Genomic DNA, 12,728 nt, shown 5'->3' on the forward strand with positions numbered 1-12,728 from the left:
CTTAGCAGAGTCAGCCAGGACCATTCCCGAGCAGAGGAGACGGCGCTCAGGATCGCCATCTTCTTCCCCAAGGGCCCTAAGTAAGACACCATCGGCTGTGCCCGCCATGCTGGCTTAACTGCAACAACCAGGGCATGGGGCCAAAACCCCGAACAGAGGCCAAATCGGAGACGGGCAGCCAGCTGGATGGGGGCGGGCCCCTGGGCCCCAGCTCTCTCCTCCTGCCACGGAGAGGGGCTGAAAATCAGGCCCCCGTCCCCCAGAGCACCGGAAGCCTGGCCGTGATGCTCACGGCCTTCCATGAGGGACCTCACCTGGTCTCCCCACAGACCTGCCCAGAAACTGTGCAGAAGAGGCCGGCTCAGCCTTTCTCTCACAAGCGCAGGGAAAGGGCTGGCCAGGCATCTTCACACACGTTCTAAGCCGAGGAGGATGCTAGCAGGCCAGGAGCTCCTCAGGCCAACACAGAGCAGGTGCCAAGCTGGCCCTGCTCCTCCGTGGCCAAGCGGAGGGCTCTGTGCCACGTCCTAGAGCAGAGATGTCCTGGGGTCTTTTCTGCAACACTCAAGGACGTGCCCGAACCTTACAAAAGTTTAAAAACCTGATTTTTTTCTTAAAAAGCAAATTAGAACCCATTCACCTGTAGACAGAGCATCCACTACACGCCTCAGCCAGCAGCCCAGGCGCCTGACGGGCACAGCTCTTCCACTCCAGGCTGCAGTTCACCTTCCGGCCTACTTAGCCTCAGCCAGGCCTCACCTCTCTCTTACTTTTCTAACAGCTGAGGGCGTTTGCTAACCGCCCTAGGAATCAGATGAACAGGAGGCTGACTGCCAAACTTACGGCCACTTGCAGCTAACTTACCGTATACTTCTCTCCTCAAGACTAAATGCTGATGAGCAAAACCCCCGTAGGGCTCGGAAAAGGCACCCCGAAAGCTGACGTGGGCAGCCCGTCTCCGTGGGTTCACTATTTTCCTTCACTATTGTCCTTCAGGCCCGCGTCACACGCCCCACAGCCACCGGGGCCTGGAATCCTGGCTGGCATCTGAGGGTGCGGCGTCCCCAGAAGCGCCAGGAGTCAGGTGACCCAGGCAGAACGGTCTCGCGTGTTTGTGTCAGCGACTCCCCCACCCTCTGAGATCACCAGCGAGAACACGCTAAGACAGAGCCCAAAGGGCACCCAGACCCCTTTTTCAATCACGCCAACATGGTCACTTTCTTTTCCTTTAAGGGGTGGGGGAAAAAAAGTAGGTTTACACTGAATCAGACTTTTCCAACTCATCCAATGCCAGAAGGTTTTGTTCGTTTTGATTCCTTTAGTTCCAGTGCAGGCACAGGCAAGGAATTTTGGAAGTTCTTGGGAATCCCAAGTGCCCCCACTGAAAGCAAGAGCTTCAACTAAAATAAACACAGACCACATGCCTCTGGCCAAGTAGATGACACTCGATGAAAATTCCGTGTGTAGGGCGCTAGTCTAGTGCCCTCCAAGGAGGTCACTCCAAGGTCAAAAGGATGGGGCCCCTGAGCAGTCTCCCTGGAAGGGGGCCCCTAGTGAGGGCCGCTGGAGAAGGCCGTTCCCTTCTCCTCCGGCTTCCTCACCAGCATCCAACTGGTGACCAACCAACCAACCGCTACCCCCTTCAGCCCTCGCCCTGCCCTGGTTTGCCCCTCTCTCCTGGGTCACTGTGGTCTCCCGGTGTCTGCTCCAACCCTGTCCGCAGTGCCACTCCCCAAGGGCAAGCATCAGCATGTGCTCCCCAGCTCCCAGCCCTCGGGCGATAAAGTCGGGACTCCTCCGTCTGGCGCCCACTGCTGTCCTGACCTCGACCAGCTTAGCTGCCAGCCCAGCAGTGCGCTTCCCGCCCTCGAGCCTAGGCTATCCTCCACCACCCGAGGCAGTCTCCGGTGCCCCTGCGCACACTGCTCCCTGGTCTGGGACACCTCCTCCTCCCAATTCTGCGTCTGTCTAAACTCCTGCTCATTCTTCAAGCCTCAGGAAGCCTTCTCAGCCCTCCTCCCTTCGGCTTGGTTTAAATGACCCTCCCGTCACTCCCACAGGACTGTGTACTCGCCAGAACCCTGTGGACCCACACCTCCGCTACACTTACTACACACAGCACATGGTAGGAAGTGGATAAAAACAACTGCAGTCTGAGTGTTCACGACACAAGCCGAGGAGCTCTTCAAAGACGGATTTGGTTTACTCATGTGCTAATTCTTCAGGGCCTGACACGTATGGTAGGCGTTTACTAGACGTGAACTGGATCGCGCCTGGGGCACCATCAGCACGGCAGAGTGTTCCGTGGTCACCACAGAAACAGCGACACGTCCGAAGAGGTACAGAGGGCAAGGAAGATGAGTTCTGTCACATCCGCCAAGAGCAGAGGCAGCCCAGACGCCTTGGTCACCTCCCTCACACAGCCCCTCGGTCACCAAGCTTCGTGATGTCCAGGAAGAGGATCTGTGTCAAGGCCACCCAAGGCCAGACACCTTGGTGGGTCCTCTGGGGAGAGCTCTCTAAAGAGCTCCCAACCAGCTGTACCAGCCTCTGAGGGCACCTGCCCAGAACCTAGCGAATAATAGTCTTCGCACCCCTGTACAAAAGGCTCTCCCGCAAAGCTGCCCAAAGTACAGCAGCGATCTCTCAGGCCAAGACTGTCCACCCTGCTCACCCCATAGGACGCCAGGCTGGGGCTGACAAGGGGTGACACTTAGAAGACACAGGGAGTGGAGATCTACGCCCACCAAGGAGGGGATGGCCTTTCCCTCCATCATCCCAGTCAAGGACTCATTTCAAAAGCTTTCATGGAGGGGCTTCCCTGGTGGCGCAGTGGTTGAGAGTCCGCCTGCCGATGCAGGGGACACGGGTTTGTGCCCCGGTCCGGGAGGATCCCACATGCCGTGGAGTGGCTGGGCCCGTGAGCCATGGCCACTGAGCGTGCGCGTCCAGAGCCTGTGCTCCGCAACGGGAGAGGCCACAACAGTGAGAGGCCCGTGTACCGCAAAAAAAAAAAAAAAAAAAAAAGCTTTCATGGAGCTTAGATGAGCTCTTGCTCCTGGAGAAACTGCCACCACGTTCAGGTGGCAGGGGGTCCGGAGACAGCGGAATCAGACCCCAGTAGTCGGTGAAAGGTGGCCAGGCTGGGGGCAAGGGCCACAGCTGCGACCCCGCAACCTGCACCAAGAGGATGCGGGCCACAGCTGTGAAAGGCAGCTCGCCAACTTAAAAGAAGCGGCAAGGTGAAAGAAAGACATCAGCTGTGGAGAGTCTAAAAAGAATCTTAAAGTAAATGGGCCTCCCACTCTCAGTCCAGATAGGTGTGCAGCCACTGAGGTTTCCAAAGAATCCATTCACAGAAGTTGGTGAGAGCAGAGCCAAGATTCCAGGGCCGCGTCATGACACTTGCATTTAAATCTTCTATGTTTAGGACCAAATTAAATCACTTTTGGTAAACAGAGATTTTGTTTCCTGAAGAGAAAGCTTAAAAGATTTCACTCACCTTATCTCTTGTTAAGAGACACACTGCAAACTGAATTGTAACACGTGCTCTCAACCCTTCTTCCCCCCAAAATCACATCTGCGAACAGAGAATGTGGGTGAAGAAAGGCTCCACCTGGCCTTATCCAGCCAAGCCCAGCTCCGAGTTAAGTCCCCTCTGCTCTGTCCCTCATCCTGTCACCCACTGGGGCCATGGGGACAGTTGCCCTGGTCCTTCCTCTTGAACTCCCAGCCCTCCATCTGTCCTCCCAATAGCACGTGCCTGCCACGGGCTGCACACCAACATTCGCTGGGCTCCAAGTGTCCCCAGCAGCCACGGTCTCACTTAGTGCCCGCAACCCACGGGCTGGGTGCTGTCGGCACGGCCATACTCCAGAGGAGGGAAGCCAGGTGGGAGAGGCAGTCAACGGCCTAAGAGCAAACAGAGGGCAGACCTGGGATTCGAACCTAGGCACTGATGCCACAGCTGAATGCTGCCCTTGCAGTAAACGACACAGACCGGGGTTTCACCTCCTCTCTGCCCAGAGTTCCCCCGTGCATGTTCTTCTCTTGCTGACACGCAGCCCGCCCTGGACCGCCTGGCAGAACTTCTGCCCACCCAGTCCAGCTCAAGTCCCACCGGCGGCACTGCACCTTCGCCAGGGGCTTCTCAGACAGGCTCTCACCCAATCCTCCCGAAACCACTGGGAGGCAAGGCCAGCAAGATGAGAAACCTGAGGCTGCGAGGGTCACACAGCAAACTGGGTCCAGCAAGTGAGCAGTCGTGTGCCTGCTGCTTTCCCCCTGGGGAATCCCACTGTCTGACTGCTCCGGGGCCTTCGGGGGAGGGGGGCTCCCAGGACCACGCCACAGAGGGGGCCCCTGCATTCCACACCCCGTCTGGAGTCTCAGAACCACAGACACCCCCGGCCCCCTCTCCTCACCCAGAGCGCAGAGGCGGCTGGCTGCCGAGGACGGTGTCCTTCCACCTCCGAACATGCAGAGGCTGCTCGCAGGCGGCACACGGAACGTCCCTCCACTCCCAGGCCCCCGGCCAACATGAAGGCCAGAGCAAGGGGAATTCCAGGCACGGCGGAGGCCTCTCCCAACTGGGCTGTGTCCATCAGGGCACTTCAGCCAGAGGGCAGCCGGGAAGGAGGGTGGCCTCCGTGGGGTGAGCAACCTCCTCCCGCAAGGCCCTGCTCCCACTGCCAGGACACAGAGGGGCCCCGGACAGACACTGCTCCCTGGGTCCCCTCAGGCCCCCCCAAGCAGGCTCTGCCACGTGGCCACCCCAGCCCCTCCTGGAAGTGGCAGCGTGGTCCCCGGTCCGTAATCGCCGGGGACCACCCCCTGGATGATACCCCCTGCTCATGGCAGGAGGCGCACCTCCACTGCCCCAGGGCAGCCGCTGGACCAAGAGGGAGCGTATGGAGGCCCGCCACAAAGAGCTAAAATGCCACTGTCCCGCCCATCAGAGGCGAGGAATTTCTCTGAGCAGGAGCGAGTTCCTCAGCCATGGGCTCGTGCTGAGGAGTCAATGAGCTAATGAAGTAAAGTGGCCAGCTCGGCACGGGACACCCAGCAGGTGCCCAATCGGTGTCTGCTAAATGAATGCAGGAAGAACAATCCCCCTCCTCCCCACCTCATTAGGCCCAAACCCAACTCCGAGCGGAGGAGAAAGAGCCCTTATTTACCCACCACCACCAATGCGCAGAAGAGCTGATGGACAAACCTTTGCCAAGGCGACCAAAAAGGCCTTTTCATCAAGCTCAAGGTTTCAGCACTTCCCAACAGGACTCAGTTTCCCCGGCTGCAAGTCTCACGAGCCTACGCGTTCAGTAACTGAAGGGATGCCTGCTGCACACGCATCAGGGGAGGAAGTGAAAAATGGGATGGACTGTCAAAGTCAACCAAGAGCTTCGGAGGGCATGTTTCACTAGGCTAAAGACCTCTGGACAATGACCATGCTGCCTGTGGGTCTGCTACAGTGTGCTGTCCTGCAAGCAAGAATGTGTCCTGGGACTTCCCTGGTGGCGCAGCGGTTAAGAGCCCGCCTGCCAAGGCAGGGGACACGGGTTCGAGCCCTGGTCCGGGAGGATCCCACAAGCCGCAGAGCAACTAGGCCCACGCACCACAGCTACTGAGCCTGCGCTCTAGAGCCCACGAGCCACAACTACGGAGCCCGTGTGCCACAACTACTGAAGCCCACGCACCTAGAGCCCGTGCTCCGCAACTAGAGAGGCCACCGCAATGAGAAGCCCGCACACCTCAATGAAGAGTGGCCCCCGCTCGCCACAACTAGAGAAAAAGCCTGTGTGCGGCAACCAAGACCCAACGCAGCCAAAAATGAATAAATTTAAAAAAAAAAAAAAAAAGACTGTGTCCCAGAGTCTCGCAGGAGAGAATGCAGCACTTGAGCAGGGCACCCAGGAGACGCAGGTTCTGGTCCTTCTGTGCCCTGGCCCACGTGACCTTCGGAAAGTCACCGCATCTCTCGGCGTGGGATTTCCCTTCTGTAATCTTACATTCTGTAATCTTACATTCTGTAAAAGCAGGCCACAGTAGCTCCTGCTCTCCCAGCCCCTGGTCATCCTAAAATAATTCTATGAAACGTAATCCCAAGCATGTAGAAGGACAGGTTCCCAGCAGTCAGGTACAGCCAGGTGGCTAACAGTATGACACTCACTGCAAACCAAGGTGAAACGGACCAACGGCTTACTGAGAATCACCAAGATACGCCCTGAACCCAAAGTGCATCTTCCCACCCCTGAGCGCCAGAGGGATACTACGTGCCAAACCTCCAGAAGGAACAAGAAGCTGAAAAGACCAGCAGGATGGTGGGGATGCATGGCCTGCATGAGAACTACCCTGAGACAACAGATTGAATAAAACCTGCCCTCTTCGTTCCAGAAAGGAGGTGGCTCAGAGGGGCTGTACCGAATCCTGTGTGGGGAAGCGCACCCAACGCCTGGCCCAGCAGAAACAGGAGCTACCTGGATGATGTCTGCAGCAAGCACTTGGCCCAGGGATGGGTACCTTTCAGATTCTCCTTCACTGAGACATGGCAGCAGCGGAAAATTCCAATAGGTTTATTCCACTCCTGAACAGGAAGGTCCCTAATCCCTGCTAAGGGAAGAGAGGTATATGTGGGGTCTATTCCAGCCCTCGTTCCTCAGTCTTAGATGCACAACAGAATCAACTCAGAAGCTTTAAAAGTACCAACACTGAGTCCCATCCCTTCTCTCCAAGATTCTGATGTAATTGGTCCTGGATGCTGTCTGGGCATCCAGATTTTTTTTTTTTTTAAACTTCCCCAGGTGATTCTAGTACGCAGCCAAGGTTGAGGAACACTGCTGTAAAGTCTAAAAACTTGGTGACAGGGGCTCCCAGCCCTCTCCCACAAACTCTCTAGGAGCAGAAAGGCCAGCAGACCCAGCCAGGCAGCCCTTGCTGGAGATGTGGGTATACTTACCCCACCTCCACACACAAACCACGATCAACCTGCACGAGCCATCTGTCTGAGACAGAATGCAGGGCCTCTGCCCAGCCCTGGCTGGGGCATACCAAGTGCCCACACGCTGGAGGATGTACAGTTGTGTTCAGTTATTTGATGACTTTAGGCATGTAAACAAAATGTGATATTGTACAAACCTGGGGTGGCAAGGACCACAAAATGATTTACTATGAGACATCTAACTTACAAATGCAAAAAAAAAAATAAAGCTGGAAACCCTTTTAATAATCTCTTTGAATGGAAAATGGGATCTGCATAAATGTGATGCTTCTAGTGGGCTGTCAGATTTATTTCCCATTTCCCCCATAAGGTCACTGGGAATATATTATTTTCTTATGAATCTGTCTTTTGTGAGGACGAAGCAAAACATTTCAGTCTTCCCAACTGAGGCACTGTCTTTGGTCCTATGGTAGATACAGAATCCAATTACTCCTTCAAAGAAAACAAAAAAAGGCTGTAGGAAACAGAGGAGCAAGGAAAAAAGGCAGTTAAAATTTCTAAGTTTCCCTGTGGTGTTAACAAGACTAAACAAAATTTATGCTTCGAGATAAAACAGAACCCAGTGCCTCTGTCTTATGAACACACCAACCAATAACACAGTGTATGGAGAGCAAGCAGGCTCTGAAGCCAGACAGACTGGAATAGAGCTACCAGATGCTCAGCCTTCCAGCTGTGTGGCTCTGGGCCAGTTACTTGGCCTCTCTGAGCCTCAGTTTCTTCAGCTGTAACTGCAGGACTTCTTTGAGAATTAGAGACAGTGTATACAAAGCCCCTGGCCAAGGGTGAGCCTTCAACAACCAGTGGTCACTGCTATTATTCTCTGAATAATCCACACCCATTTCAGCTAAATCCCGCTGCACCCAACTTTTTACGGGCCTGGATCTTGGGAACCACACTGTATCACTACAGGAGGAGAATCTGTTTCTTTGTTTCAAGGGAGAGCGAGAACGGCCAGGAGTTGGCCTGCTCCTGCATTCTGGGGTCAAATGGGCTGTTTACCGACATGATTTGCTTTCGCCTCCTGAGAGGGGCCCAGTGGAAAAAGTCCCTCCAGGGACTACAGATACCTAAGGGGAGCTGTTGTTTCCATGATATTCCTGCACAGTCTGGCCAGGCTGCCCCCATCCCCCCTGCAAAAGGCAGCTTCCCATGCAGCCCCCGCAGCAGGAGAGGAGAACCGTAAAGAAGCAGGGTGCCTGTCACATTTCTCCGTAACCCCTGACGTGATGTGAAATTCTACAAGGTAGACCCTTTGAAATGCAAAATCTTCCCGAGTCCTTCAAATGTGTTTTTATTTTCTTGGGTTCCTAAAGGCTGCTTTCAGACCCACCCATCAGCATTTCCCCCTCTCAATCAACCCACACTTAACAAAAAAAGGAACAAGAAGAAGATGAAGAAAAAGCAGGAGGAGGAGAAGGCAGCTGCAGCAAAGACGTCTCTGTTTTCTGAAAACGCTCAAGTATCTCCAGTCACTGCAAGGGGGGGGGAAAAAAAACTTGTCCTCTGCTCCAGCCTCCCTGTATCCCTCCTCCAAGACACCCTGAAGCCAAGTTTCCTCTGGAAGATTTCCTCCCATCCTAACCAGCACAGCACTAACTGCTGCTTCTCAGGATCTCAGAGAACTTTCTTAAGACGAGAATCCAGATGCCCCCTGACCAGGGTTCGGGAGGGTTAAGACCGGCACCACCAAAACCACAACCCGCAATTTTCGAAGCCCAAACCTTGATCCAAAACTGTGTGCACAGGAGGTTTGGATTAAACATCAAAGAAGAAGTTACCTTAAAACAAAGTTGTTTGGCAAAGAAAATTACTTCACCATAAGAAGAACCCTAGGGAATGGTAAATAGCTTTTGAATATAGACTTTTCAGTGGCAAGGTCATTAATCATGTTAATGTAAACTGCGCTAAAACAAAAATTTTCTAAGCCAGTCTCCAGGGCACATCAGCATATCTAAGCCTCTAGGTTTGTTTCCAGAGTTCACATCCCGGCACGCAATGAAACTGTTGTTAATGGGGTCAGCTATTACAGTGCAGTCCCCGACCTTGGGCCATAATAAAGGTGACTCAGTCCTGTAGAAAGAACCCTTCTAAAGTTAGGCAGGAAACAAACACAAATTCATCAGAGAAGGAGAGTCAATGATTTCAGAAAGTTTATCCATTGGGCAAGTTTAAACAGCAACTCTCCCTGGATGATCACACATTTCAGAATAGAGTTGAGGGAGACCAGTCAACATTCCTTACGGCACCCAAGTCCCTCAGCCAAGCCCTGTTTTGTAGGGTGGAGGGCAGGACAGCAGCTGGACAAGGCGAGGAGAGTGGAGCCCAGCAGAGTTAAGCTGTGCTGAGCCCCACCAGACCCAGCCATGTGCTTCATGTTGGCAACAAACCGGTTCTTTCAAGAGAGGAAGAGTCTGACAAAAAGGACAGCTGCAGCGAGAAGCTGAGAGGCAAAAACTTCGAAAAAGCTCTGGGTTTGGGATTCTCCCTCCCCTCAAGTCAAAAAAAAAAAAAAAAATCACCTTTGGGGTTTACAAGGGCTAGTTAATCTATTAAAGTGTCTCCCTTGCTGGATCAATTAAAGAGAGCCCCTCCACATCTGGTTTCCACCTAAAACCGAAACTTGTATTATCAGCATATTACATAACAAATTATGCCTGCAGGTTTCTTTTATTACACATCAGAGAGGTGTGTGTAGTGGTGGTAATGATGGGGGTTGTGCTGATCTGAGTATCTGCTTATTTCAGTCTTTTTTTTTTTTTTAAGGGCAAGAGCAAAGTTTTCCACACAGTGTGCAATCCAAAAAAGTCACACTGACTGGGTGAAACATCAACTGAACAATCCAACAGTGTGTCCGGGGCTCAGTCTTGAGGGCCTACTGCATCAAGCAGTGGGTCAGAAGGGTGTGCTTTTTCAAAGAGCAACGCAAAGGTATACCAAATTGCTCCGAGGCGTCCTCTGCTGCTAGCTCCCAGATTTCACACAAGGCTCCCTCCTCTCCAGCCTCCTGCAGGGGAGGAGAGCTGGCTGGCCTTTCCTGAGCTTCGATCATGGGTCAGGCGCCTGCTCCCTGAACCCACTTAAAGGAGACCCAGCCCACTAGGCTCCTACAGAACCAGGGAGATGGAGAGGCCGGGCAATGGGGAAGGAATCAGCAGGGGAATAAAGGCTAAAAGGAGTGGTGGGAAAGAACCTAAGAAATAACAACAGGGCTTCCGATAAAATGTCAGCTAAGTGTTGCCACCGTGATTACAAGAAGGTATCTTAAAGCTCTTCTTCCTCAAAAAACTTTATGAACTTCCAAAATGCTACTACATGCAGCATACCCTAAGTTCAAAACAGAAGGGAGAAGCTGACTAAAAATATCATCAATCAAAACAGTGGAATGCTCTATTTGTCCTGCCGGCCTTAGAACACTCAAGTCCATTTCTGTAGCAACTATACTGCTAGCTTTTATTTAAAACTTGTCTTCGATGTTAGAACGATTGCACAGCAATAATCACCTTCTCAGGGGAAAAGAAGTCCTTGGGCAAAATTATCTGAACTGGTCTTAAAACCGCCTTGTTCTCTGGAGGGGCATTTGGGAGAAAGAAACAGACCTGCCACAGGCCTCTCCTTCATTTTCTGGCCTGGAACAGCACCCTGGGAGGTGAATCAGCAGGCTCTTAGGTCTGTACCATGGCTGGCAGCATCCAGACCCTTGCCAAGTACAGACACAACGTCAAGGGCTACCAATCCTGAACTTAAGACCCAAACCTTCTCCCACTAACGTGAGCCTATCAACTGGGACAAGGGGCTGTTTTCTGTTTATCTAGTTGTCCATAGCTAAGGAAAAAGGGAGGAAAAGAAAACAAAAAAAAAACCACACTACAGATCTGCAATTCAGTATCAAAACTGTAACTGAGACAAGTTACTATTACGTGGATAAATTAAAATGAAACCAAAACCTGGCGAAGTCAGGAACAGTGAGTTTCACCCAGTCTACTAACTCCATTCCTTTCCAAGTCCTCAAACCTGATGGCATATTTTAACCCAGAGTCCAGGATCTGGAGAAAGAAGGGATCCCCTTCCAGCCGGTGGGAACTGCTGGGAACACATATGCTAGTATGTCATTTGGAAGTCTGCTAATATGTTGTAAGCAGCACAAGACGCTTGCCTGGCTTCCCAGGCCAATAAACAATGCCATTCCAACTCCTGCAGCAGTCAATAGAAAACAGTCCCTTGTCTCCACCATGCAACAATTCAACAAACATTTGTTCCTGTTGAACAACCGTCAGCCTGGCTCCATCTGCACCCGCTCCGGCAAGACGAACGTGGCGGAGGCGGCATCGGCACAAATGCCCTGCCCAGGTCCGGGGCCCGGAATGCAGCCCACCGCGGGGGCCACTTGCCCAACACCACCGAGTCCGGATGCTGTAACGAATGGAAGACTCAAAGTGTGGCCTATAGGAGGCAGAATCCCATTCATCAAATGCCGCAAAGAGCTGTTCTTTGTTCACCATCGTACGAAGTACAGTACGTGTTAATGAACCCGGGCGGTCAGATGGAGGCAGCCTGGCTTCAGGGGGCGTCCGGGGGCGAGGGACGCGAGCAAACCGGCTCTCGAGACTCGCTGGTGCTCCGCCGCCTTGTCCTGAGCCACGAGCATTGTTCCCCAAGTCTGCAGGCGGGGGTAGGGAACCGGGGGGTGCCGGAGAAGGCATTTGGGGCAATGCAAACCGAGGGCCCTCCCCGGGACTCTGGGCATCCTCCCCTTCTTCGTCCCCGCCCCACCAAGAGAAAGCCCGAGCGGCGAAGACGACTCCCACGGGCTTGGAAATCAAGGACTGGCAAAAATGTGACTCGACCAGTGTGCCCGTGCCGGACGGCCCTTCTCGCCATGTGCAAAAGCCACGCCGGCACGGCCCCCCTGCTCCCCCCCCAGCCCCCATTCCGCAAGTCCCCGCCGCGGCGACCCCGGGGGCCTCCCCTGCCCGGGACAGAACGCCCTCTCACCCCCTACGTGACCTCCCCGGCCGGTCCAGCCGCCGGGGAGCCCGCCGCTGCGTGCCCGCATCCCGGGGTGGCGGACGCAAACTTCCGCGAACAAAAGAGTTGTCTGCAAACGATGCGGGAACTCCGGGGTGAGCCGGGACGCCCGGGTCCCGGGGCTCGGCGCCTTCGCCGCTGCCGCAGCCAGGGCTCAAGTTGAGACGTGGAGAGGAGGACACCCCCGGGCGCAGCAGTCCCCGCGCCCGCCCCGGGAAGCGCAGACTTTTCCGCAGGGGCCGGGCTGGCTCGTTCCCCTGGCTGCGCTCTGACAAGTCTCACGCATGCACCAGCGGCGACACTCAGCGCCCCGAGAAACCACCCGACCCAACGCGAAACAAGGCGGACAAAAAGGAAATCAGCAACATAAAAATAAAAATAAAGGTCAAGGCCAGCACACACGCGAGCCGGGCTCCCTACAGCCGGCGGCTGGGGCGCACACGGCAGGGACCTCCGCTCGGGACCGGCCCCCCGGTCGCCAACGCCGCCGCCCGGCCCGGGGTCGCTTACTGTGCGCGGCGGGACGCTCCGAGAGCGGACCCCGCGCCGTTGCCGCCGGCGCTCGCCAAGTCGTCCAGGCTGCCCGCGGCTCGTCCGCCGCGCGCACGCTCTTCTGCCGGCGCCGAGCGCTTTGTACCGAGCGGCTCCCAGGGAGGAGGAAATCGACTTGTCACTTCCTGAACTGTTTGCAACTCGTCCCTTTACC

The 12,728-nt window shown here is 54.5% G+C and overlaps 1 protein-coding gene across 2 annotated transcripts in view; it reads right to left on the reverse strand.

The window, feature by feature from the left end:
- Positions 1-12,728, reverse strand: part of FAM53B (family with sequence similarity 53 member B) — a 112,463-nt gene extending 99,735 nt beyond the window's left edge. The window contains exon 1 of one of the 2 annotated variants that reach the window (XM_029201056.1): positions 12,533-12,728. The gene's annotated coding sequence lies outside the window, so the exon portion shown is untranslated. Of the gene's footprint in view, positions 1-11,989; positions 12,503-12,532 lie in introns of those variants that run through there. The other variant, XM_029201057.1, reaches the window with a different exon arrangement.

Source organism: Monodon monoceros, unplaced genomic scaffold (genome assembly GCF_005190385.1).
Source record: "Monodon monoceros isolate NGI ecotype Baffin Bay Population unplaced genomic scaffold, NGI_Narwhal_1 Super_Scaffold_4, whole genome shotgun sequence".
Taxonomy (NCBI): domain Eukaryota; kingdom Metazoa; phylum Chordata; class Mammalia; order Artiodactyla; family Monodontidae; genus Monodon; species Monodon monoceros.